The sequence below is a fragment of the Balaenoptera ricei genome, chromosome 3 (assembly GCF_028023285.1).
Source record: "Balaenoptera ricei isolate mBalRic1 chromosome 3, mBalRic1.hap2, whole genome shotgun sequence".
Taxonomy (NCBI): domain Eukaryota; kingdom Metazoa; phylum Chordata; class Mammalia; order Artiodactyla; family Balaenopteridae; genus Balaenoptera; species Balaenoptera ricei.
In genome coordinates this window covers 95094396-95121200 of record NC_082641.1, presented here as the reverse complement: position 1 = coordinate 95121200, position 26805 = coordinate 95094396, and the positions used below count along the sequence as shown (strand labels likewise).

The window sequence follows — 26805 nt, the reverse complement described above, 5'->3', positions numbered from 1 at the left end:
TAACAAACTTGTTCATGGCCACAGGGCTGGTGAATAGCAGAGCTGGGGTTTGATCCCAGGAAATCTCGCCCCTGAGTCTAGGCTCCTAGCTGAATTGTTATCCTAGCTCTTACATTAGATTTGCTTAACTAGCTCAGAGTCAAGAAAATCTCCCAGCATTGAAAGCATCTGGCAGGGTGCTGGCATTCCTTGATTCTTTGATGATTTAAAGAAAAGTCAACTCTGAGGTTCCACCACCTCTGTACCCAGTACTCCAGCCAATTGGACACTGATCTCCCAGATACCTGAGCAGCAAGCTCATGGCAGGTTGAACCATATGAAATTGTCAGTGTTCGGCCATTTTTGACCCAGACAAATGGCAATCACATATCTGGTTCCTAGGGGGGTCCTTTTCCACAGCGTAGCATCTGCAGGCTGAGGCCTGGGGGCTGAGTGCAGCTGCTGCTCCCAGAGGCAAAGCAGAAGGGTCACGTTCAAGTGGCAGGTTCAGGTTATACTAGTTTTGAAGTGAAACATGAGTCAAAAAGGGAAAATAATGTGACCTCTGGAAAACAGGCAGATATGACTCAACCAGCAGTAAAAGGCTGCTTTGGAAAATTGAGTCAGACCTGCTCGATTTGATTCAATGTGGTCACAGCCACTGACATCCACAAACTTGTGGGTGTGCTTGCTGCACCTCTAAAGAGAATTTGGGGGTTGGAGGGTGGTTTGCCTAATTGAAGAACTCTGCTGTGGGTAGTTGAGCAGGGAGAGCCCAGATGGAGGGCACCTGGAAGAGCCGGAGGCCGTTGGGGTAACAAGTTGAGACAAATACACCTAGAGAACTGAGGGGTAGTTTGGCAGAGAGGCGGGATGGGGAGGTCTTTCGCAAGTACAACCAGAAGAGTGAAAATGTGGGGCTCTCCCCAATCCCTGGTGCTGGCTGAGTTGCCGGGCGCTGGAGAATCCAGTTTAACTGCCTGGAGACCTCTTGGAATGACCTTAGGCTGTAAGGTATGAAACCAGGGCTGGGAAGGGAGAAGGGAGTGTTAAATGGGCACGAACACAGGAGATGTGTTCCAAATAAGGGGACTATTATTCAGGGATAGATGCAGAAATAGTGGGAAAGTGGTTCACAGGCGTTCATTTGAATTCTTTGGTTTTCCTCGGTGGGAAACTACTTTCATCTGATTCTTTTCAATATGGATTGACTCACATCCTCTTTATTGTACACAAGAATATATGTGCCATAAGGATTTTAAAGCATTGAACAATTGCTACCTCATTCTTAGGGCTTTGATTGGGGCACTCTTGGCTGAGCTGCTGTCTTGCCGAGGGTAGGAATTTGAGATGAATTCCCAGCCACTGGAACAAAAACTACCAAAAGAAAGTAGGAGTGAGTGTTCTGGATCAACACAGATCTTTGTTTTAACTTTTTTCTGGGCAATCAGGTGTTGGGAGTACAAAGGCTTGCAAGGCTGCCTTCTAAGAGCTTATAATCAATTTGGGGGAATATGACATATACACAGAACACAAAGACAATGTTTTGTAAATGCTACATGTATGGTGAAGAATCAATCAAAGTTAGAGGAAGCAAAGAGACTGATATATGCCATGGAGATAATGAGGCAAGGATTCCTGCAGAGGGTAGATTTGAACTAATCCTTCAAGAATGAGTGTTTAGGGGGACAGGGGAGTGAGAGGAAGTCATTGCAGGCAGAGGGAGTGGCGCGTGCACACACACACACACAGGTCCAAAGGTGGGAGAGCCCATATTTGCTTAGAACCTAAGTAGATTGGTTTGAGCGGAGTGAAAATTTGTTGGGGAAATAGTATGAATGCCCCCCTCCCTTTTTCTGTATTCATGTTCCCCTGGGTGAACTCATTCAGTCTTTATTTAAATAATGTCCATATACTGATTCCTGGATTTATAACTCCAGCACAGACCTTTCCTCTATGTTCCAGACTTGTTTGTCCAACCACCTACTCAACATCTCCAACTGATAATCCCACAGGAGTCTCAAATTGAACACAGGCATGATGGAACTTTTGGGTTTACCTTCCTGACTTGTCCCCATCCTTCTACCTCCCATGTCTTTGCCCTCTTGGCGAATGGCATCATGCTTCACCCAGGTATCAAGCCAAAACCCTGGGAATCATGCTTGACTTCTTCTTTCACTTACTCCCCCACCTCGACTCCATCCACAGTAGATGTCAGCTCTTCCACAGGAGAATCTCAAATCTGTCCACATCTTTCTGACTCTCACTGCTGTCACCCAAGTACCCAAGCTCAAGGCACCAACCTCCCCTGCATGTCATTCTGTAATACCCCCTAATTTCAACCCTTCCAAGTTTTGCTACTTGGAACCCTTTCTCTGCCCAGTCAAATGCCAGCAGACCACTCCCTTGCTTGAAATCCTTTGATGGCTTTGCAGGGCTCTTAGCGTAAAATCCCAACTCCTTACCATGGTTGACCATAGCCCTGCGTTGTAGATACCTCCTCCACCCCCATGCCTGCCCAGCATCCATGTACCTTCTTTTGATAGCTGCTTCTCCATTTTTCTTTGGGGGCATGACCCCTGCCTTGATTCTTACTGTGAGTGGTCTGGGCGGGCTCACTCCACTCTACTCCCTGTGTCAGGGGGCAGCATGTAACTCTAGTATGGACAATCGGCATATTTTTGCCCTATGTCACAGTGATTGGCTCAGAGATTAGCACGTCTCCTGAGTTTATCCAGTAAGACTGAAGTCCAGGTCTTTTGCTAGAACGTTGGGGATTGCTGGCTGTAAAGAAGATGTGTGCCTGGAGCTACAGAAACCCATCCATTGGGAGAGGATTCCTGAGCTAAACCCAACTCAGAACAAAGACGACTGAGAGATGGAGAAAGGCCACGTCCTCTTGACTCTGTTTGAGGCCAGTTCAATCCCATGTGATGCCTTCACATTTCAGTTGAGCCAATCAATTCCCTTTTTAGTTCGGATTTGAGTTGAGTTTCCAGGCTCATTTGTCCTGCAGGATCTGAACACTGCCTAGACTTGAACCTTACCACAGCCCATTCTCCTCTCTACACTCACCTTGGACCTGGGACACATTAAGCCCTTTATCACCTCAGCATCTTTGCCTTTGGTGTCCGTATTGCTGACAATTCTCTTCCCTAGAGTTTTAAGAGGTTGGCATATTTTCATTTCTTAGGTCCAAACTCAATATCACCTCCTCAAAGAGCCCTTGAAAAAGAGACTACGTAAAAGAGACTCCTCCATTTCCCTTCTATCATGTCACGTTGTTTCATTTAGAGCAGTGATCAGAATCTGTATCTCACTTGTTTATTATCTGGCTCCTCCATTGAAAATATTAGCTTCATGTTGGCAAAGGCTTTCTATCTTGTTCAGTCTGTTCTCCCAGGGTCTAGCTCAGTGCTTGGTCTACACCACGCACCTAATAGGTGCTTAATAAGTGTTTGTTAAATGTGTGAATGAGTGAATGCATGCATGCATGCTCGATGCCATAGATTCATCTTGATGGGGAAGAAGAGATAGGAAATATTTGCCATAAAGGACAACAGGCACAGTTGGAAAATGCAATCTTCCTTTTTCTTGAAGGCTTTACTCGGGATTCATGGAACAGAGTGTCCTGCAAAGAAGGTGATCGCAGCCCGATGTGGTCAGCACAGACCTGGGGTGAGTCAGGGTAGCAGATGGGTGAACCAGCTGGTGTTCTATGCTGGCCCCAGGCCAGGGTGCCACCCTCAAGTTTACCTGCAAGTCGCCCACGGGAGCCACATCAGGTCGTGGCCAGGGTCGCCGTGCTGGGTGGAGGTATCAGGTCAGAGTTACACCTTCCTCTTTCTAAGACGAACCACCGTTTATCTGAAGGGTTGTGGAGGGAGGTGGACAGTCAACTGTGAAAGGTGCTGCTTCCCTGATCTTGCCAGCAAGGCTTTTGAATGTACTGCTACTAATAAAGTTATAGCATTGACAGCAAACGTGCATTAAAAAAACAGCTTGCTTCGTGCTAGAACTGTTCTGAGTGTTTTATGTGTACCAACACATTTAATTCCCACAGCCATTGAGGTAGATTAAGGATGGCCACAAATTCTTTGATACTTTTCCCACCGAGAACTAGGGTCCATGTCCCCTCCTCTTGAACCTGGGTGGGCCCCATAACTGCTTTGATCCATAGAATATGGCAGAAATGCTGATGGGCCCGTTCTGAGCTGTCTTTTGGAACACTCTAGGGGAGGCCAGACACCACGTAAGAGCTTTGTCTACTCTGCCAGAGAAACCATGGGGAGGGCCCCTGAGACCACAAGGAGAGGGACAGGGGCCAGTTGAAGCCAGCCTCGAGCTTTTCCTGCTGAGGCACCAGACCTGGGACAGAAAAAGCCATCTCGAATTCTGCCACGCCAGGTGACACCACATGGATCTGAGAACTGCCCAGCTGAGCCTGCTTAAATTCCTGACCCACGATCTTTTTTTTTTTTTTTTTTTAAACTGAAGTATAGTTGATTTACTGACCCACAATCTTGTGAGCAAACTAAAATGACTGTTCTAAGCCACTACGTTCTGAGTAGTTTGTATTCAGCAATGAACAACTAGAATAGCTACCCTACCTCGTAAGTGCTACTATATCTGCATCTTACAGATGAGGAAACTAAAACATGGAGAGGTTCAGTGACTTGCTCAAAGTCACACAATGGTAAGAGGCAGACGTGGAATTCAAGCCCAAGCAGTCTGACTCCAGAGCCTGAACCACTCACGGTAAGGCCACCAGGCTTTACTGGTGCCAGGTCTTAGCTGCCAACGGCAAGTCCTGCCTGACCTGGGCTTCTTAGAGTCAAGATGACTTAGTTCTTAGGGCCTCAGTCTTTGCAAAATGACTAGGGCTGGACTAGATTAAAAATCTAAAGCAGTTTCTCGACCTGCTTTTTAGCTGGATAATCAGGCCAGATAATTCTTCACTGTGGGCTGTGCTGTGCCCTGTAGGATGTTTAGCTGCATCCCTGGCCTCTACTCACCTTCACTGTGTGGTCCCCTTCCCCTCACTGTGATGAGCCAAACTGTCTCCAGCAGTCCCCAGATCGCCTCCAGCCTTGAGCCATCAACGTCTCTTCCAGCCATGCCTTTGCTGTTTCCCCCCTATGCAGCACTGCCCCGTCCTGCGCCCTTAGCTACGCTTAACTTTTGTTTAAAATCGAGGAGGTGTCATCTCCTCCAGGACTCCTCCTCTGGCCTCTCTGCCCCTTTTGTGCTCCATCATGCCTGGCGTCTTTCCATGGTACTATACAGAGATGGTGATATAGCTGTGTCCCTGCTGGCCTGTAAATTCCCTAAGGACAGAGACTATGTCTTACTTGTCTTTGTATCTTCAGTGTTTAGCCCAAGTCCTGGCTTTCTTAGTGTTGGTGCTCGGCAAATTCTTGTTAAAACAAGGAATGAATGACGCGATACTGATGCTGAAAGCTCAGCCTCTGTGCACCAGTGCTGAATCGAATCTCGGAGACAGAGTTTTGGGTGAAGTAGAAACGAATAGCTTTATTGCTTTGCCAGGCAAAGAGGGACACAGTGGGCTCCTGCCCCCAAAAACTGTCCCAACCCCAGAGGATTTGATGAGGAGTTTTACAGCAACGGTTCAAGGGTGGGGTGTGTGCAGGGCCTGCATTCCTTTAATCTTGTCTCAAGTAATCTTGATGAGCTTCTTTGGTTCTTTTAGTCTGGCCTCAGATGGTCTTCTCCAGTATGAAGAATGCTGACATCTTCCATTTGTTGGGTTTTAGTTCTATAAAGACCTTAAAGATATTGTTACATGTATCCCTTGAGGCAGAACCAGGACCCTGCCCCAAGGCTGCACTGTTGTTTCCTGACTGCTCCTCCCTTGTCTCTGCACCCCCTCCCTTCCCAGATTAGCAACTGTTCTTTGGAACTCAGGGAAGGTCATGAAGGCTGGAGTCTGTTCCCTACAAGAAACGGGGGACATGGAAAGGCTTCTGTGCCCAGGAGCCCCACAGCATCCTGTTTGGTTTCAGTACCTGGTGGTTGTGGAGCATGGGCTTTGAGTCAAGCTGAAGCCAGCTTGAATCCTGGCTCTGCCATTTACCAGCAGCCTAGAGTTGGGAAAGTTTCATAATCTCCTCAACATTCCTCTCTGGAATAGAGACAGTGAAATCTCTATACCTCACAGGGAAAGCGAAAAGGAGAAAGAGTAAGGAGAAAAGGAGATTACTAATTGCTTAGCACAGTTTGACATGTAGTAAATGCTCAGTAAATGGTATCTTCTACAAAACAAATGAATGTTATCATTTCATGTCTCCTCCCCCCTTCACATGCCTTATTCTGCCCCTGCAATTCTGCAAACTTTGTTGGCACAGGTACTGTTAGAAAGTCTCATTTCTCTTTTCCTTGAGACTTCCTCACTGTTGATGTGGACTTTTCTCTACTCAGTCCTGGATTCCAATTTGTACAGTTTTCTCAGCATTGTCACCAGGTGCCACCCCACCTCTATGTCCTCTGATGGACCCAGAGAGGAAGGGGCAGGGCATCTGAAGCCTTAGAGAGAAGTAAGGCTCATGTGATCAGGTGTGTTCCTTATCCTCAGGGGCTGAGGGCTGCACTGGGAACCAGAGCAAGGGAGCTGGTAGGCAGCGCAGGGCAGTGGAGACTGTAGCCGACTGTGGACAGCTGTAGGGTAGCGAGGTGTGCTTGTTACCCTCCCCTCCTCTTTGGGGGGGGGGCATCACCGTGCATGGCCATTGCTAGCAGAGAGCATAGTGGTATGCAACAAGGCTGGGACAGTAAAGGGATTTATGATCTCGCTTAATAAGAAATCTAGCAGAAGGACCGCTCCAGACTTGGCTAATTTGGCTATTCAACCATGTCATCAAAGACCCAGGTTCTTCCCGACTTCAGTGTGTTGGCTTGTCGGGCTCCCCTGGTCTCAAGGTGACTGCCACAGTTCCAGCTTCACACACAGTCAGTCATGTGCAGAGGTAGAAAAAAGGGCACTCTTGTTTGCTCTCTCTCATCTCTTTTTTTTTTTTTTTTAATTTTTTGAAATTTTTAAAAATATTAAAAAAAAATTTATTTTTTTGGCCATGCCATATGGCACGTGGGATCTTAGTTCCCTGACCAAGGATCGAACCCGTGCCCCCTGCAGTGGAAGCGTGGAGTCTTAACCACTGGACCACCAGGGAAGTCCCCACTCATCTCTTTATAAGAGCTGAAAAAAAAAAAAAAAATTCCAAGAAGCCTCCTTGGCCGTCTTCCTCTGTGTTTCATTGTATTGGTTTACATGTTCATCCTAAACCCATTCCCAGCGGCTCAGACCATCCCTGAAATGCACGGATCCTTGGGGGAGAGCGAACAGAATTTGGGTGCTGTTGGAAAGGGGGCAGCCAGGTAAATGTTGGTTAGGACTTAACAGGGTCTGCTATGTAAAGTTATCTTGTTTTCTTTTGGAGGAAAAAATAAAACATGTGAAAAAAGAAACACGTGAAAGAAACATGTGCTGTAAATGTGAAAGGGGCCTAAAACCATGAATAAGGAGAGCAGTTAGTTGTGGCAGGAATTCAGAGTTCCTCAGAAAATCTGCATGGAGCTCGAACTAACCATAATTTGTGTATAGGGCACAGACTATCTCAGATAGGTAGATTTTAAAAGGGGGTCTCTTTCTTCACAAAGTCAGGAGCTTTTTGAGGATTTACTAACTACTTTATCATATACTAGCTGTATAGCCTCAGGCAAATTTAAAAAAAATTTTTATGGGTGTATATTGATTTACCATGTTGTGTTAGTTTCAGGTGTACAGCAAAGTGAATCAGTTATACATATACATATATCCACTATTTTTTTAGATTCTTTTCCCATGTAGGCCATTACAGAGTATTGAGTAGAGTCCCCTGTGCTATACTGTAGGTCCTTATTAGTTATCTGTTTTATATATAGTAGTGTGTATGTGTCAATCCCAATCTCCCAATTTATCCCTCCCTCCCCCCATCCCCTGGTAACCATAGGTTTGTTTTCTATGTGTGTTAGTCTATTTCTGTTTTGTAAATAAGTTCATTTGTACCCTTTTCTTAGGTTCCACATATAAGCGATATCATATGATATTTGTCTTTCTGTGTCTGACTTACCTCACTCAGTATGACAGTCTCTAGGTCCATCCATGTTGTTTCAAATGGCATTAATTTGTTCTTTTTAATGGCTGAGTAATATTCCATTGTATATATGTACCACATCTTCTTTATCCATTCTTCTGTTAATGGACTTTTAGGTTGCTTCCAGCCTCAGGCAAATTAATTAGCCTTTCTGAGCCTCAGTTTCCTCATCTGTAAAATGGGGATAATTGTAAATATATTTTTTCAGTCCAGATTTTTTTGTTCTTTTTCTTTCATTTTTAAAAAAATTGTATTGAAGTATAGTTGATTTACAATGTTGTGTTAATTTCTGCTGTACAGCAAAGTGACTCAGTTATACATATACATATTCATTTTCATAATCTTTTTCATTATGGTTTATCACAGGATACTGAATATAGTTCCCAAATGGGGATAATTATAAACCTTCCTCCCAAGGGTGGTTGTGAGACTTAAATGAAGTAAGAGTATAGCCCAGAAGCTGGAGTATAGCACTCAGTAAGTATTGTTATTATGGTGGTTGTTGTTGTTATCGTTGTGTTGTTACATAATCATCATCATCATTATTATCATTATTATCTTTATCATTATCTTTGAATCTTTAGCACTTAGTCAAGGCACGTGTTATATGCTCAATACATGTTTGTTGCATGAAAATAAGTGTGGGAATGAATGAACAGGGAAAGAGCATATAGAAAGTTAAATACTGATCATGAAGCTCATTACTAAAGCAGGCCAACGATGCAAGGAGACTGACAAGATGGCAGGGTGTGTAATTCATTTCCTCATGGGAGGTACTTACAGGCAGTTCTGTGACTGCAGAATGAAGTATCCCTGTGGGATGGAGCAGTCAGAGAAGCCCTCACCAGGAGGCAGGAGGGTCTGAGATGATCTGTCTAGGATGGTGGGAGCTGAGTAAGGGGACAGGGAAGGGGGAGACATTTACAGGTAGAGGTCCCCCATCCTCAGACCTGACATCTTAGAAATTATGAGCCTTGAGGAAGTTCCCTCAGGGAGCTGAAGTTTAGTTTGGTTTTGAGATCTGTGGCTTAGTTCCTCAGGGGCCAGCCCAATCCCAGAGTCTGTTTTATGCTTGCTTGAAAGTGGGAGGCTGCCACAGTGCAAGCCCAGACATCTGCAGAAACATTTTCTTTGTAAACCCCACTCTCTGTGACAGCCATTGCATGTGTTCTGGGGTAGGGGCCAGCTGACTCAGGAATTCATCAAACCCTTTTATGCCAATTCTCATCAGCTTTCAAAGGGTCTTTACACAGAACACTCCTAAATGAGTAGTGGATGAATATTCATAGATGTATTTTCCCTACCGCTGATCTGGAAGGACGCCGCTTTCAGAGCTGTTTGCTGTCTCTGGGTGGAGGGACTGCCTTTGGCCTTTGTGCTTATTGCAGAGGAGAGGGAAATGAGTCAGCCTCTGACACTGAAGAAACAGAATGTCCTCCTCCTGTCCATGCTAAACTTGTCAAAGGCCAAGCAGTGTTGGGGAAGGAATCCGAGAGTTTCTAATTAGAGCCCTCGTCTGCAGTGTGTAGAACAGACTGGCTCGTGTCTTCTCCACAGCTGACCCAGGTTATACGCTAGGGACCCGGGTGACTCAGTTTCTCATAACCTACTTCTCATTCATTTGCCCTGCCTGATCCACTGTCCTCAGCGTTCTGATTGGACACCGCCTTTCAGTTAGAATAACTCCCACATTGGAGAGCACTTTGCAGTTTGTGAGGGGGTTCCATCCACATGATCTGATTCCCTAGAGAGGGATGCAGGACAAGAATCGCTGAACGTATTGCCCAGGGAGAGCGAGGTAGTCACAGCCAGGCAGAGGTGAAAGGAGAACATGATCCCTAAACCCCGACAGCCCTCCTGCCATTCACCAGCGTTCGAGCCACGGATGCTGAAAGGCTCATAAGCTCAAAAACTGGTCTTTTTTTTTTTTTTTTTAATTGAAGTATAGTTGATTTACAATGTTATGTTAGTTTCTGGTATATAGCAAAATGATTCAGCTGTGTATATATATGTATATATATACATATATATATATATTCTTTTTCAGATTCTTTTCCATTATGGTGTATTACAGGATATTGACTATAGCTCCCTGTGCTATACAGTAGGACCTTGTTGTTTTTATTTATTTATTTATTTATTTATTTATGGCTGTGTTGGGTCTTCGTTTCTGTGCGAGGGCTTTCTCTAATTGCGGCAAGTGGGGGCCACTCTTCATCGCGGTGCGCGGGCCTCTCACTATCGCGGCCTCTCTTGTTGCGGAGCACAGGCTCCAGACGCGCAGGCTCAGTAATTGTGGCTCACGGGCCTAGTTGCTCCGCGGCATGTGGGATCTTCCCAGACTGGGGCTCGAACCCGTGTCCCCTGCATTGGCAGGCAGATTCTCAACCACTGCACCACGAGGGAAGCCCCCAGAACTTGTTGTTTTTGTATTTTATTTATAGTAGTTTGTATCTGCTAACCCCCAACTCCTAATTTACCCCTCCTCTCTTTCAGAAAAGCCCTTTGGTAACCATAAATTTGTTTTCTATGTCTGTGAGTCTGTTTCTGTTTTGTAAATAAGTTCATTTGTATCATTTTTTTTAGATTCCACATATAAGTGATATCATAGGATATTTGTCTTTCTCTGTCTGACTTATTTCACTTAGTATGATCATCTCTATGTCCATCCATATTGCTGCAAATGGCATTATTTCATTCTACAAAAACTGGTCTTGAGGGCATCAGATCTTTTTTGAGTTCTTCAGATTAGGGTCTAAAGCAGTTGTTCAAGTTCTTTTCCCAAAGGCGACCATGCTGCAGGGCACTTTCTGAGCCCTGTGGTGACGCCAGTGGATTTGGCATCTCTGAGCCTCATTCCAGTGCTCTTCTGGGTACCACTTAGTACAACACAGAACAGTCTGCCGCCTCTCACCTCTCTCTCACAGAGCATCTTCAGAGCCGTCCCTGCACAGGGAACCGGCTCTCCTCAAACATTTATCCCACCAAACAGGCACTTTCCTACAATGCTTGTGAGGGGCACACAGGCCAGCTGTGTGGAAGAGAGTTGAGTTATATCCCTCAAAATTACAAATGCATTGACCCTAGGATCTAGCAATCTCACTGCTGGGAATTTTCCTACACATAGATTTGCGTATATATAACAGGATGTATGTCCAAGGTTTTCCTTTGCAGCTCTGTTTTGTAATAGCAAAGACTGAACACAGTCTAAGGGACCATCTACCAAGGACCAGTTAAATGAATTGTGATGGAACCAGATAAACACTACACAGCTACAAAAATGAGTGAGGAAGTTCTCAGTAAACTGAGAGAGAATGATTGCCAGCAAAAATGCAGAACAGTGTATATTGGCTACATTTTGTGTAAGGGATGGGGAATGAGTGTACTTTCATATTTGGTTGTATTTGCATAAAGGAACACTGGAAGCATACTGAGGAACCAGTAAAATGGTTACTTTGTGGGGTAGAGAATGGGATGGATGGGGTGATGGTGGGTAAGAGAACGTTAGATTTTTCAATGGGAACATTTTATATCATTTTGAGTTTTGAAGCACATTAATGGATTGTCTAATCAAATAATTAAATTCAATGAACTTTCCCGCTACCAGCCAGCCAAGGGTGGGGCTTCCTAGAGATATGTGAACTTGAACAGAATCTAAATCCTTAATCCTTGAGCCGTCAGCCAGGCATCTCATCAAGTCATGGGAACAAACTGTTACCTAACAGGAGCCAGTCAGGGGAGAATGTGTCACCCCAAATGTAGAGGTGATAAAAAGTAAGGCACGTTCTGAGCTGGGCAGGAGCAGAGTGATTGCTTGGAGGATTGAGAAGCTGCCCAAGGTTGTTGCAATAACTTTGGGATTTCGTGGAATTCAGGGCCTCACCCTTTGGAATTCCCAGGTCATCATCTTCCTGCTATGCTCTGGCTTGACTGAGTCCTGTGGCACCAAGATAACACCACTGGAGGAATTAGTGGACATTCGGATGCCAGCTCCGCTTCTGGTCCTGGCCTCTCCTGGAATGAAGCCTGGCTTCTGAGTGCGAGGTCTTGGCACCAACTGCTCTGTTCTATTATCAGGGTGATGTTGGAGACCTCAAACCGTCCCAGGGCATCAAGTTTTCCACTCAGCAGCGACCAAGTGCCTGACTGCCCTGGCCCTGCCCAGGGGCGATTGAACAATTCAACTGCACCTTAAACCCCCTCCCTCCTAACACGGACCCTGCCCTCTCCTCTTCTTACTGGTACAGAGTCAGTTCGAGAAACCTCCTATGTCTTCATTTTACTTGACAAAACTAAAATGAGTTCAGCCTTTAGCAGCAGAGCTGGCAGGAAGCCCTGATGGTCACATTGCTCCTCCTGCCCCACCTCCCCTTCACTGAGGGGAGGGGACAGGTGTGGGAGTAATTTTGTCATTCTTACAAGTTTCCTAGAGCAGTTAAAATAAGGTAGAAAAATAGCAGCTTTTTCCTGCCAGGCAAAATAGCCTTGCATTTCACACCTCGCAACGTCTCCAAGTTGGCTTCATTCGTTAGGAATTCTGAACCACGCGCTTAGCACACACTCAGCACCCGGCAGCACTCGGTAAGTGCTGGGGGACGGTGTGGGGCGCACAGGAGCCTCTGGCCTCTTCCTGCGGGTGTAACAGAAGCACGCAAGGCAAGTGGGGCTTTGCTGAGCAAAGTGGCTTAATTTGGCTGAATTGCTCCACTCTTCATTTGCCTCCACCATGAATGACAGAAAGGGAAGTCTTCATCGGTTCCTTAGTTTTCGTCCTTTACCCAGATAGAAGAAATGCTTCTTTTGCTTCTTCTTGCATCTAGGGAAATATCTAGATAGGTCAAAGGCAGACAACACAGCTTAATAGAGAGAGCTCTGTGTTGAAAGTCTAGGCTCAGATCCGGGCCCTACCCACACGTGGTCTGTGGTTGATTTCATCAGCCTGTGGGCCTCAGTATCTTACCTGAGGAATGGGTAGCATGAATCTCTTTTGAACGTTGTAAAGGACGTTATGAAAAGAGATAAGCTGGTTCTTGCCCTCTGTGTCCCTGTCTCTTCCTGTCTTCTAGCCCACCGAATCTTCTCCCTGGTACTGCCGTAATGCCCCTTAGAAACACCCTCTGTGAAAATACCTGCAGTCCATGTCTTCAGGGAGCTCCCTGTTTCCAGCAGGAAGGAAGCAAAGCACATAGTGACAGAAAAGACTGAGAAGAAACAGATGCTACGCTCTCAACAAGATTAAGGTCACGTGGTACGACAGCGCCGGAGAAGCCGGAGCCCCGTGGGGACGAGTCAGGAGTGGCTGGAAGGTGCTGAGTCACGACCTCGGAGCCAGGTGTTGAAGGGATGGGGGCGGGGTGCTGCGCTCACCTTCAAGACAGGAGCGAGTGAAGCGCGGAGCCAGGTGTTGACGTTTGGTGGGGGGGACCACTCACCTGCGGGGCATGTGGAGTGAGTGGCTGAGTGCAAAACAGTGAGCCGACAGAACACTCTGCAGATGAACAAACGCTTCCTGCAGGCAGGGTCCAGCCTCCCCTCGGCCGCCAGCTTGGGAGCTCTGGGCTGGCAGGGCCTGAGCGGACACACAGGGGTGGGAAGGAGACATGGCAGGAGCCAAGACTTCCCAGCCAGAGAGGACAGCGTGGCCCCGAGTGATGGGTGTGGGTGCCTCGGGGGGGAGGCGGTCGGGGTGCTGAGCAAGCCCCCACCTAGGTTAGCACTTAGCCAATGTCTCTGAAGCAAGGAGCCTCAGCTGACTCTCAATTCCACAGAAGCCCGAACTGGGCATGCTTGTATTATTTTTTTTATTATCGTCACTGCTGTCACCAGGAAAGTGCACGTGGGAGCCGGGCCTTTGTCTGGGGCTGCCGGAGCCCGCCCACGGCCATTGCCGGCACCTCCGGCAGGCTGGCCTGAGTCTGCGCAGCTCACCGGCTCCCGGCCACAGGAGGGGTCCTGGCGGGCGCGCTGCCGCTGCACACGCGGGGGGCAGAGGCGCTGGTGAATTAAATCGGTGACCTTTAGTCCCTCCAGTGCCAGGCCAGCTGCATGGCGGATAGTTCCTCACAATAACATATGTCTAGGAATCTGTATTAGGTACATTTCTGGTCACAAATCAGGCTAAGGAAGAACTTTTCACCAGAAAACCCCCAGCTTCTTTAGAGTTGAGGCACCTGGAAAGGTGACAGCATCTCACTCCTTGTTTGCATTAAAAACAACCTAGGTAACATGCTCCTGATGCATCTAATTGTGTTTTTGCGAAGTGGTGGAAGTAGAGAAGCATCAAATCTTAGCCAGTGTATGTACAGTGTGTGTTTATATATATATATATATATATATATATATATATATATATATATATATATATATATATATATATATATAAATTTTCCCTCAGAAAAAACTAGCTGTGGGTGAATCAGATTACAGTAAAACTTGAGGAATTTGACGACACAGTAATTGAACACACACTTCCAGCTGAAGACTTGCCCTGTTTCACTTTTCATCTTAGCTGGGGTGCCACCCAGCAACTGACATTTCATATTCATCATTGGAGTTTCTGCCAAGATAAAGGGTCAAAGGAGTTCAGTCTGTTCACAGACCATACTGTCTTGTTCCGTTATGGAGACTTGAGTCTGCAGTGAACGAGGTAACTGGATAAAAAAGGGTAAATTCCATTAATTATCTGGAGGATTCCTGGGAGTCCCTAAATATTTGCTTTATAAAAAAATAACCAGATGGCTTCTGGAACTTTCGCATTTTATCTAAAAACACTTCCGGAACCACTAGTGCTGAATCCTTGCTTAACTCGGGAAAGTCCCTTCATTTTCCCCTGTGGTCCCGTGGCCTCTGGGCCGTGTCAGACTGCTGCTGTTTGTTCTGTGGAGGTACTTGCACTTGAGATGGGTTGGCAGTCATTGCTCTACTTTGTTCTTTAAGGAGAGTGAGGTCGAAAGCTTGTTTTTGTTTAGAATTTTGGCTTCCTTTCACTTGAAACAAAGGAGACGAAAGGCCGAAGGAAACGAAATGAGGTCACAGGCATTAATTGGTGTAGGGAATGGGTCCACTGGCCCCTCTGAGATGGACCTTCATGGGTCAGCCCGGAGATGGAGGTCAGCGTGAAATCTGGAAAACTCCTTAGCATGTTCTTGTAGGAAGAACCTGACTGGTAGGTGGGCTACAGAATGAAGTTATGGTCCTGAATGATTTAGATCAGGGGTTCCAAAATCCTGTGTCTATTGGGATCAGGCTGGTTCTTTAAATAGGGTGAGAAGGAAGTGTGGCTAATTGGAGTCTCTAGGCCCTGTCCCAAGGGGGGCACATGAATCAGCTCCAGCCAAGTGTCAGCCAGTGGGGAATATAGGTCCAGTGTTGCTAAATGTCACTGTTTTTCGAGAGAAGCTGGAAATCCAGCTTTTGCATGCACACTTCTGATTTATTGAATGTTAAGAAACTAATTTTAAAATGTTTAAAACCTTACGAGGATCATCAAAATATGTTTGCAATCGGTATGTGGCCACCGGTTTGCTGTCTCTAGTTGAAATATTTTCCTGGCTCAGGGCAGGGTTGTTTTTTCCAGGTCTTTTATTAAAGTCCATGAGCCCCTCAAGTAACAGAGTTGTATTGAGATCTCTGTGTCCCACACCATCCAGGGCTTGGAATGGGAGTGGGAATAGAACAGTATGACCTGAGCAAAAGTGTGGTGAGTGAGAAACCAGCTGTGTTTAGGAACATTAAGGAGGCTCATTTGCTGGTGGAGTGAGGTGGCTATTGTGAAAGAGGAGATGAGCCATGAGGAGCCTTCACCAGGATGGTGGCAGTGAGAACATAAAGAGAAGGAATGGTGTGTGAGAGACTCAAGACAAAATGGTGGTGGAATAAATAGTGCTTGGAAACGAGGTGGATGTGGGGGCCAAGGCAAGACAGTGGTCAGAAAATACTGCTAGAGTTGGCACCTGAGTACTTGGAAAATATGGTACATTCGTAGTGGGTTCAGTACCAGGAGTACACACACACACGCACAAACACATAGACACACACACACAAGCACATAGACACACACACACAAACGCGCAAACACATAGACACACACACAAACACACACACACAGACACACACACACACACAAACACATAGACACACACACACAAACACATAGGCACACACACACACATACACACAAACACATAGACGCACACACACACAAACACAGACATAAGCACATAGACACACACACACATAGAGACACACACAAACACACACACACACATAGACACACACACACACAAACACACACACACACATAGACACACATACAAACACACACACACACAAACACACACAAACACAATTTTTTGGCAAAGAGACATAATAACTTAAAAAAAATTTATTGAAGTATAGTTGATTTACAGTATTGTGTTAGTTTAAGGTATACAACAAAGTGATTCAGTTTTATATGTACATATTTTTTTCAGATTATTTTCCATTATAGGTTATTACAAGACATTGAATATTGTTCCCTGTGTGATATAGTAAATCCTTGTTGCTTATCTATTTTATAGATAGTATTGGGTTGGCCAAAAAGTTCCTTTGGTTTTTAAGTAAAAATAAAAGATACTTTTCATTTTCGCCAAGAACTTTATTGAACAATGTATTCACCCTTTTGCTCCACTACCTTCTGCCATTTTTCAGTCAACTGTCTGTTAATCCCATTCTCCTAATTTATCCCTCTTCCATCCCCTTTCCCCTTTGGTAAGCATAAGTTTGTTTTCTATGTCTGTGAGTCTGGTTTGTATATAGATTCATTTGTATTATTTTTTAGATTCCATGTAGAAGTGATATTGTATAATATTTGTCTTTCTCTGTCTGACTTACTTCACTTCGTATGATCGTCTCTAGGTCCGTCATTCTTTTTTGTGGCTGAGTAGTATTCCATTGTGTAGATACATGTATCTTCTTAAACCAGTCATTTGTTGATGGATATTTAGGTTGTTTCCATATCTTGGCTATTGTTAATAGTGCTGCTGTGAACATTGGGGTGCATGTATCTCTTCGAATTAGAGTTTTCATCTTTTCCAGATATATGCCCAGGAGTGGGATTGCTGGATCATATGGTAACTCTATTTTTAGTTTTTTAAGGAACCTCCATACTGCTCTCCATAGTGGCTGCATTAATTTACATTCCCACCAACAGTGTAGGAAGGTTCCTTTTTCTCCACACCCTCTCCAGCATTTATTACTTGCAGACTTTTTGTTGTTAGCCATGCTGACCTGTGTGATACCTCATTGTGGTTTTGATTTGCATTTCTCTAAAAGTTAGTGATGTTGAACATTTTTTCATGTGCTTTTAGTCCATCTGGATGTCTTCTTTGGAGAAATGCCTATTTAGGTCTTCTGCCCATTTTTTGATTGGGTTGTTTTTGTTGTTGTTGTTATTGAGTTGTATGAGCTGTTTGTGTATTTTGGATATTAAGCCCTTCTTGGTCACATTGTTTGCAAGTATTTTCTCCCATTCCATAAGTTGTCTTTTCATTTTGTTTATGGTTTCCTTTGCTGTGCAAAAGCTTATAAGTTTGATTAGGTCCCATTTGTTTATTTTTGCTTTTATTTCTTTTGCCTTGGGAGAATGAGCTAAGAAAACTTTGCTATGATTTATGTCTGAAAATGTGTTGCCTATGTTCTCTTCTAGGAGTTTAATGGTGTCATGTCTCATATTTAGGTCTTTAAACCATTTTGAGGTTTTTTTTTGTATATGGTGTGAGGGAATTCTCATTTCACTGATTTACATGAAGTTATCCAGCTTTCCCAACACCACTTGCTGAAGAGACTGTCTTTTCTCCATTGTATATTCTTGTCTCCTTTGTCACAGATTAATTGATCATAGGTGTGTGGGTTTATTTCTGGGCTCTCTATTCTGTTGCATTGATCTATATGTCTTTGTGCCAGTACCACGCTGTTTTGATTACTGTAACTTTATAGTATTGTCTGAAGTCTAGGAGGGTTATGCCTCCACCTTTATTCTTTTCCCTCAGGATTGCTTTGGCAATTCTGGGTCTTTTCTTTTGTGGTTACATATAAGTTTTAGGATTATTTGTTCTAGATCTGTGAAAAATGTCAAGGGTAATTTGGTAGGGTAAATATGTAGACTGCTTTGGGTAGTATGGCCATTTTGACAATATTCATTGTTACAATCTAAGAACATGAGATACATCCCTTTGCATCATCTTCAGCTTCCTTTATCAATGTTTTGTAGTTTTCAGCATATAGGTCTTTCATCTTGGTTAGGTTTGTTCCTAGTTTTTTTCTTTTTTTTTTTTTAATGCAGTTTTAAATGGGATTGGTTTTTTTACTTTCTCCTTCTGATATTTCATTGTTAGTGTAAAGAAATGCAACAGATTTCAGGACTTCCCTGGTGGCACAGTGGTTAAGAATCCACCTGCCAATGCAGGGGACACGGGTTCGAGCCCTGGTCCAGGAATATCCCACATGCCGCGGAGCAACTAAACCTGTGCACCACAACTATTGAGCCTGCATTCTAGAGCCCGCGAGCCAAACTACTGAGCCTGTGTGCCACAACTACTGAAGCCCACGTGCCTAGAGCCCATGCTCTGCAACAAGAGAAGCCACCACAGTGAGAAGCCTGCACACTGCAACAAAGAGTCGCCCCCACTCACCGCAACTAGAGAAAGCCTGCGCACAGCAACAAAGACCCAACACAGACAAAAATAAATTTTAAAAATGCGAAGCATTGTATGCAGGAAAGATTAAAAAAAAAAAAAGAAATGCAACAGATTTCAATCTAATTATCTTGTATCCTGCTACCTTGCTGAATTCATTTATTAGTTTTAATATTTTTGTGTGGAGTCTTTAGAGTTTTCTATATAGACTATCATGTCATCTGCATGTAATGATAAATTTACCTCTTCCCTTCCAATTTGGATACCTTTTATTTCTTTTTCTTGTCTGATTTCTGTGGCTGGGATTTCCAATACTATGTTGAATAGAAGTGATGATAGTGGGCATCCTTCTCTTGTTCCAGAATTTAGTGGGAAGGCTTTCAGCTTTTCACCATTTAATATTATGTTGGCTGTGGGTTTGTCATAAGCAGGTTTTATTATGTTATGTACCCTCTATACCCACTTTGGTGTGAATTTTTATCATGAGTGAATGTTGAATTTTATCAAATGCTTTTTCTGCATCTATTGAGATGATCATGTGTTTTTTGTCTTTGTTGTTTGTTTGTTAATGTGATTTATCACATTGATTGATTTATGTATGTTGAACCATCCTTGCGACTCTGGAATGAATCCAACTTGACTGTGGTGTATGATCCTTTCTATGTATTGTTGGATTAGGTTTGCTAATATTTGTTGAGGAGTTTGGCATCTATATTCATCAAAGATATTGGCCTGTAATTTTCTGTTTTGGTAGTGTCTTTCTCTGGTTTTGGTCAGGGTGATAGTGGTGTCATAGGATGACTTTGGGAGCTTTCCCTCCTCTTCAGTCTTTTGGAATAGTTTGAGAAGGATAGGTATAAATTCTTCTTTGTATTTTTGGTGGAATTCCCTAGTGAAGACGTCTAGTCTTGGACTTTTGTTTGCAGGGATTTTTTTTTTTTTTTTTTTTTTTTAATTAGAGCTTCTATTTCACTTCTAGTGATTGGTCTGTTCAAATTATCTGTTTCTTCTTGGCTTAATTTTGGCAGGCTGAATGTTCCTAGAAACTTGTCCATTTCTTGTAGATTGTCCAATTTGTCAACATTTAACTGTTCATAGTATTTTCTTATGAGTTTTTGTATTTCTGTGGTATCAGTTGTTATTTCTCCTCTTTAATTCCTTAGTTTGTTCATTTGGGTCATCTGTCTTATCTTCTTGGTGACCCTAGGTAGAGGTTTGTCAATTTTGTTTATCTTTTCAAAAAACCAGCTCTTGGTTTTATTGATCCTTTCTGTTAGTTTTTTGATCTCTATTTTATTTATTTTCTCTCTGATCTTTATCATTTCCTTCCTTCTGCTTACTTTGGGTTTTGTTTGTTCTTCTTTCTCTAATTCTTTAAGGTGGTAAGTTGGGTTGTTTATTTGAGATTTTTCTTATTTCTCGAGGAAGGTCTGTATTGCTATGAACTTCCGTCTTAGAACTGCTTTTGCTGCATCCCATAGATTTTGTAAGGTTGTATTTTCATTGTCGTTTGTCTTGAGGTATTTTCTAATTTACTCTTTGATTTCATCATTGACTCATTTTTTTTTATTAGTAGCATTTTGTTTAGTCTCCATGTGATTAGTTTTTCTCCCCATTTTTCTTTCTGTGGTTGATTTCTAGTTTCATACCATTGTGGTCAGTAAAGACGCTTGAAATAAATTCTATCCTCTTAAATTTGTTGACACTTGTTTTGTGTCCTAATGTGTGGTCTATCCTAGAGAATGTTCCATGTGCACTTTAAAATAATGTGTATTCTGCTTTTTTTGGATGTAGTGTTCTGTAGATATCAATTAAGTCAAACTGTTCTAATGTGTCATTTAGGATCTCTGCTGCCTTATTGATTTTCTGTCTGGAAAGTCTGCCCATTGATGTCAGTGGGATGTTAAAATCTCCTACTCTGATTGTATTCTTATCACTTTCTCCCTTTATATCTGTTAGTGTTTATATTATATATTGGGTTGGCCAAAAAGTGTCTTTGGTTTTTAAGTAAAAATAAAACACTTTTTCATTTTCACCAAAAACTATAATGAACAATGTATTCACCCTTTTGTTCCACTACTTTCTGCCATTTTTCAGGAAACTTCATAATTCCATCTTCCCAAAACTTTTTATTTTTTTGAGCAAAGAATGGTTCCAGGTGCCTTTTACAGTCTTCCATTTTTCAAAAAATTGAAATTTTTTCCATTAAGAGAATTTTGTAAAGACCTAAATAAATAGAAATCCAAAGGTGCAATGTCTGGTGAATACAGCAGATGAATCAGAACTTCCCAGCCAAGCTGTAACAGTTTTTGCCTGGTCATCAAAGAAACATGCAGTCTTGCGTTACCCTGATGGAAGATTATGCGTTTTCTGTTGACTAATTCTGGATGCTTTTCGTCGAGTGCTGATTTTAGTTGGTCTAATTGGGAACAGTACTTGTTGGAATGAATCATTCGGTTTTCTGGAAGGAGCTCATAATAGAGGACTCCCAATCCCACCATATACACAACATCACCTTCTTTGGATGAAGACCGGCCTTTGGTGTGGTTGGTGGTGATTCATTTCACTTGCCTCACGATCTCTTCCATTCCACATTATTGTACAGTTTATCTACTTTTCATCACCCGTCACAATTTGTTTTAAAAACGGAACGTTTTCATTACATTTAAGTAGAGAATTGCATGCAGAAATATGGTCAAGAAGTTTTTTTTTGCTTACCTTATGTGGAAGCTAAACGTCAAAGTGATGAACATAACCAGGATGGTGCAAATGATTTTCAACGCTTGATTTGGATATTTTGAGTATGTCATTGATTGTTCTCAATTAATGTCTTGACTTGATCGCTAGCAACTTCAACTGGTCTACCGACTGTGGAGCATTGTCCAGTGAGAAATCTCCAGCACAAAACTTTGCAAACCACTTTTGACACGTTCGATGAGTCACAGCACCTTCTCCATATACTGCATAAATCTTTTCGTGTGTTTCGGTTGCATTTTTACCTTTCTTGAAATAATAAAGCATAATATGCAGAAAATGTTGCTTTTATCTTCCATCTTCAATATTAAAATGGCTACACAAATATTCACCAATTTTGATAAGTTTTTTTAAAAATGCACATTGATATGACAGCTGTCACAATACAGTTTAACAAAATTGTTTCGAATGAGGTTAAAGACAACTAAGCCCTACTAGAGCCATCTTATGGAGAAACCGAATGAACCTTCTGGCCAACCCAACATTTAGGTGCTCCTATATTGGGTGCATATGTGTTACTGAGTGTAATATCCTCTTCTTGTATTGATTCCTTTATCATTATATGGTGTCCTACTTTGTCTTTCTTAATGGACTTTGTTTTAAAGTCTGTTTTGTCTGATATGAGTATTGCTACCTCTGCTTTCTTGTGGTTTCCATTTGCATGAAATATCTTTTTCCATCCCCTCACTTTCAATCTATATGTGTCTTTCACTGTAAAGTGTGTCTATTATAGCATCATTTTGTAGGTTCTTGGTTTTTTTATCCAAACAATGATTTTTTGACATATTGAGATTTAGGTACCAGAGGGACAGCTAGGTGAAGAGGTTCTGAATATGGGAAAAAATATTAGCCTAGAGCTTATGAGAGAGGTTGCAGCTAGAGATACACATTTTGGAGTCTTCTTTATCACAGTGATGACGTGTGGGGGTAGATGAGATTGCTAAGGAGTGGTGGAGGAGAAGAGAGCCCAGCTGAAGAAAAACTTTGGGGAGTACTGTGCTTAGGATGTCAGTTAGAGATTCTCCTGCAAATAAAGAGTCAGGGGGAAAAAAGCCAAAAAGAAGGGCATAGTAACAGCCCCAAATGCAGCTGAGGGTCAAAGGCAGTGTGGACCCAAGAGAATCTGATAACTAATGAGTCATCAAGAACTCTCTAATGCATGGCTTCAGTTGGGTGGGGGTGAAAAGCAGAAGTCAGGGTGCAAAAACATTTAAGGGTAAGTGGGTGATGAAGAATCAGCAACAAGCCATAAAGGAAATTTTCTATAATTTGGGCAGGAAAGGAAAAAAGAGGGCACAGCTGAAACAGCACTGAATACTGATGGAATGTAATGGGGACAGGTGATATTCTGAAATACTACTTGAGGATGTGGTTTCCCACATGTGCTTGTATCCCAGGCCTTTCCCCCATACAGGCAGCTCAGCCTTGCAGTATGTATGGCCTCAGGGAAGGGCTGCTGCAGCAGACAAAAGATTTCTTAGAATATCATCAATAACTTTGGGGGAATTCGAGGCTCTCTGGTTTCAGGACTAGATATAGGCCCCCCCTGGTTAAGGAAGAAGGAGAGTTGAGGGGAAGTTAGGGGTGCATTAACATTGTATTTCTGAGAAAGGAGCCCTGCTCTCTGCTGCATCTCTGTGATGGTTAATTTTGCTTGTTAACTTGGTTAGGCTATGGTGCTGAATTATTTGTCAAACACCAGTCTGGATGTTGCTGTGAAGGCATTTTTAAAGTTGTGGTTAACACTTACAATCAGTAGACTTTAAGTAAAGCAGATTACCCTCTGTGGTTTGGGTGGGCTTTATCCAATCAGTTGAAGGCCTTAAGAGTGAAGACTGGGGTTTCCCAAAGAAGAAGGAATTGTGCTTCCAGACAGCAACATAGAAACCTTGCCTGAGTTTCTAGATTTTGGACTCAAGACTTCAAGATCAACTCTTACCTAAATTTCTAGCCTGCCAGCCTGCCTACAAATTTTGGACTTGACAGTCCCCACAGTCATGTGAACGAGGCCGTTAAAATCAATGAAAATATCTCTCCACTCCTCCCTGTATGTATGTATATGTGTGTGTAGATAGGTAGGTAGGTAGGTAGATAGATAGATACAGGATATCTGTCTATATCTTTATCTGTCCTGTGAGGTTCTCTTTCTTTGGAAAACCCTTACTAATACAAACTTCTTAAAACTTTCAGAGAAAAAATGGTAACTGAAGTGAGTGAAGTAGGAGTGACAGAGACAATGGTGAATGAGGGACCCAGCCTCCTTCTAAAAGGAGTGATGTCTTCTCAACCCCAGGCAAGGGTTCCTATGTGGGAGTGGAGTCTGGTGTTATCAGACAATGTGATTAATTAAGAGAAGCCAAAACCTGAATTATTGTGAGAAATCACTATAGAAAGGGTTTTGTAGAAGAGGTAGGTTTTGAACATTCCCACAGAAGTGCAATCTACCCTGAAGTGTAGGAAATACTGAGTTTGAAGCCATATAAAATAAGCACGGGCCTCCCTTTACACCCGGGGACCTCCCCACCCAAAGAAGAAAATAGGTCCCTTGAGTTTGAGCCTCTTTGAAGAAAATAAATAAAGCTAAATTTGGTCAACTGAGGCATTTGTTTTTATTTAATCACCAAAAAGTTTCCTTTTTTTAAAAGGGAGGAGTGAAGAGGGTTCACTTTCCATTGACTTCATTTATGTCATTTTTTAAGAATCCTGTCAGATATATTTTAAGAAGTCTTTTAAGTGAATAGCGTTTCATGAAGGCAAGGTAACTTCCTGAAACTTCAACCGAAGTTATTTCCAACTTGCTACTTTCAAAGGGCATCAGAGCTCACAAAGCAGAGAGAAGAAGGAACAAACAACAGAAGTGAAAAGCAAGCCCTTGCACGTAGGAGGCAGGCTTGCATGGAACATGCGATTATGTGGCAGGAGGTATGGATGTGAATCATGAAATTGTATAGCAATTTTTTCCTAGGAAAAAAGGTTCAGTGAAACAGACAAATCTATCATTGAAAGTGACATAAATGCTGGTTAGTATTATTGAACCATAGAAAGCTCAACTGATTATGATTTTTTTCTTTTAAAAAGCAGCTAATTGCCAAGGATATAGTTCCCCCTGCTTTTCCATGCATTCTGATGTTAGAGCAAATTTGATGATTCATGTAATTGAACAAAAACATTTGTTATTACATAAGAGGAGGAAAATCATTAAATTATCACTGGGGTGTCTCTCATTTCCTAGTTCATTATGCAACATGGGAAGTACCTTGAAGTTTTCTATTCTCTTAAAAGTGAAAAATATCCTTTGGCTGAAATAGTTTTAGGTAAACCATTTGTACTAAGAATTCACCAAAAATAATAATACCCTGATTCTGGAAACCTGCCCTGGAATATGCTGAGTGCCAGATGGCACTAGGCACAACAATAAAAGACAGTAATTTCTAATGCAGTAAGTGAAATGCTCATTGCAGATGCCACTAGCTGCAGGGCCACAATGGCTGCAGACGGGGTCTCTGGGAGCTGTGCTTTGTCGGTTCTCATTTTCCACCCCCTTCAGCTTGCTCTTCCAGAAGATTGCAGAATGAAGCAGGATAGTGGTTCTTAACCTTGGCTGCAAATCACCTGGAATCACCTGGGGGAGATTTAAAATATGTATTGAGGCCTGCTCCTATCACCAGAAATTTGCATCTAATTGGTCTGAATTGTGGCCTAGGCATCAGGGTTATTTTTAAATCTCTCAAGCTATTTCTAATGTGCAGTCAAGGTTAGGAGCCACTGCCCTGTTACAGAGCTCAGGAAGTTGTGGATTTTAGAATGCCAGAGCTTAAAGAGAACAAATTCCTTGTTTTATAGATGAGGCAGCTAATGCTCAGAGAGACCAAGTGGTTTGCTTAGAATCACACATCTTTATTAACAGCAGCGTGGTGACTAGAACCCACCCTAATGTTTCTTTCTGTAATGCTCTACCACACAGGCTTTGGTTGTTCGGCTGGTGAGAAAGTAGGGACTTAAAAGTGCTTGTGAAATTGTCAAAATTTTGTGTAAGGAGCTACCCAGTTCCCCTATACACAGGACCAGCCACAAATTCACCACTCAAAAATGTTGTTCTGGGTGTTGGGTATCTAGTCTAGATAGAGTCAAATCTCCTAGCCTGTTCGGGCTTCCTGTTTGAAGTTAAAATGCCAGAGACTCATTAAAACCTGTGTGATTAAGCTCTGCCCTTTGGTGAGGTCCTTTGTCTGCAGACTGCCATGCATGGCCTTTGGTCAGAGCAAACCCCCTGGTTTTTTATTGTTCTGCTGGAGTCAGTCAATCAACAAATGGCGTTGAGTACCTGCTAGAGCTGAGGGTCTCTGCCAGCTGCTTTGAGCAGGAAGATGCAGGACATAGTTGCTATTTTCAGTCAACATATGATATGAATGAGGGATAAGGCATAATGGTAAACACCTTTTCTTGCTTGCCCAGCATCTCTTGCAGAATCATCCCTTCTCATTCTCAGTTCATGTGTATGTGGGCAACCCCACCTCCGGATTTATGGCTGGAAGTAACCCCAGCCTTGGCCAAAATAGCCTGAGACTAAGGCTAGGGCAAGTGATGCAAGCTGAACCACACAGGGACAGCCCCAAATCTTACTGAAGTGATGAAGAAGAGGCTCCAGTCTGTGCAATGACCCCAGTGTTCCAGGCAACCAGAACTGAGGGAAGAAAGACAGGAGCACTGCCCCAGTGGCACCGTTCGAGCCCCTGGATTCAGGCTTGCCCAAAGTCCCCTGACTTTCCTGAAGACCCAGGGGTCCCCATGTACATAAACCATAACCTCCCCTCCTCCTTTCTTTCCTTGTGCTAGTTGGAGTTGGGTTTTTCTCCCTGTGGACTAGAAGAGCCCTAAGACGTGGAGCTTTACGTCAGACCACTTGAATTATTTGCACAGTCTGCTCCCATTCATCTCCCGGACGTCAAACCCCCCATTCATCTCCTGGACGTCAAACCCCGCTGAGGTTTTAGGCCAGCATGAGTGCTGATAAATTGGCTGTGCTGCCAGACCTGTCTAGTGGCTATTTTAAGGTCAATTTGTTTTCAGTAGCTGGTAGAAAAACCTGGGGACATTTGTTTGGTGATATGTAGATTAATTTGATTTTTACTGGTAATACCCTCCTTTGATGGGGCTCTGACATCACAATAACCACCCTTGGTAAGATTTGCCACTTTTTTGTAAAATAAATTCACCATCTGCCTGAATACTAACCAGAGGGCCAAATT

At 43.2% G+C, this 26805-nt stretch overlaps 1 long non-coding RNA gene across 1 annotated transcript in view; it reads left to right on the top strand.

Annotated features, from left to right (window-relative positions):
- LOC132363725 (uncharacterized) overlaps positions 1-26805 on the top strand; it is a 56547-nt gene that overhangs the window by 12187 nt on the left and 17555 nt on the right. Inside the window, exon 2 of the long non-coding RNA XR_009502650.1 lies at positions 3580-3657. This is a non-coding gene — a long non-coding RNA (uncharacterized LOC132363725). The remainder of the gene's footprint in view (positions 1-3579; positions 3658-26805) is intronic.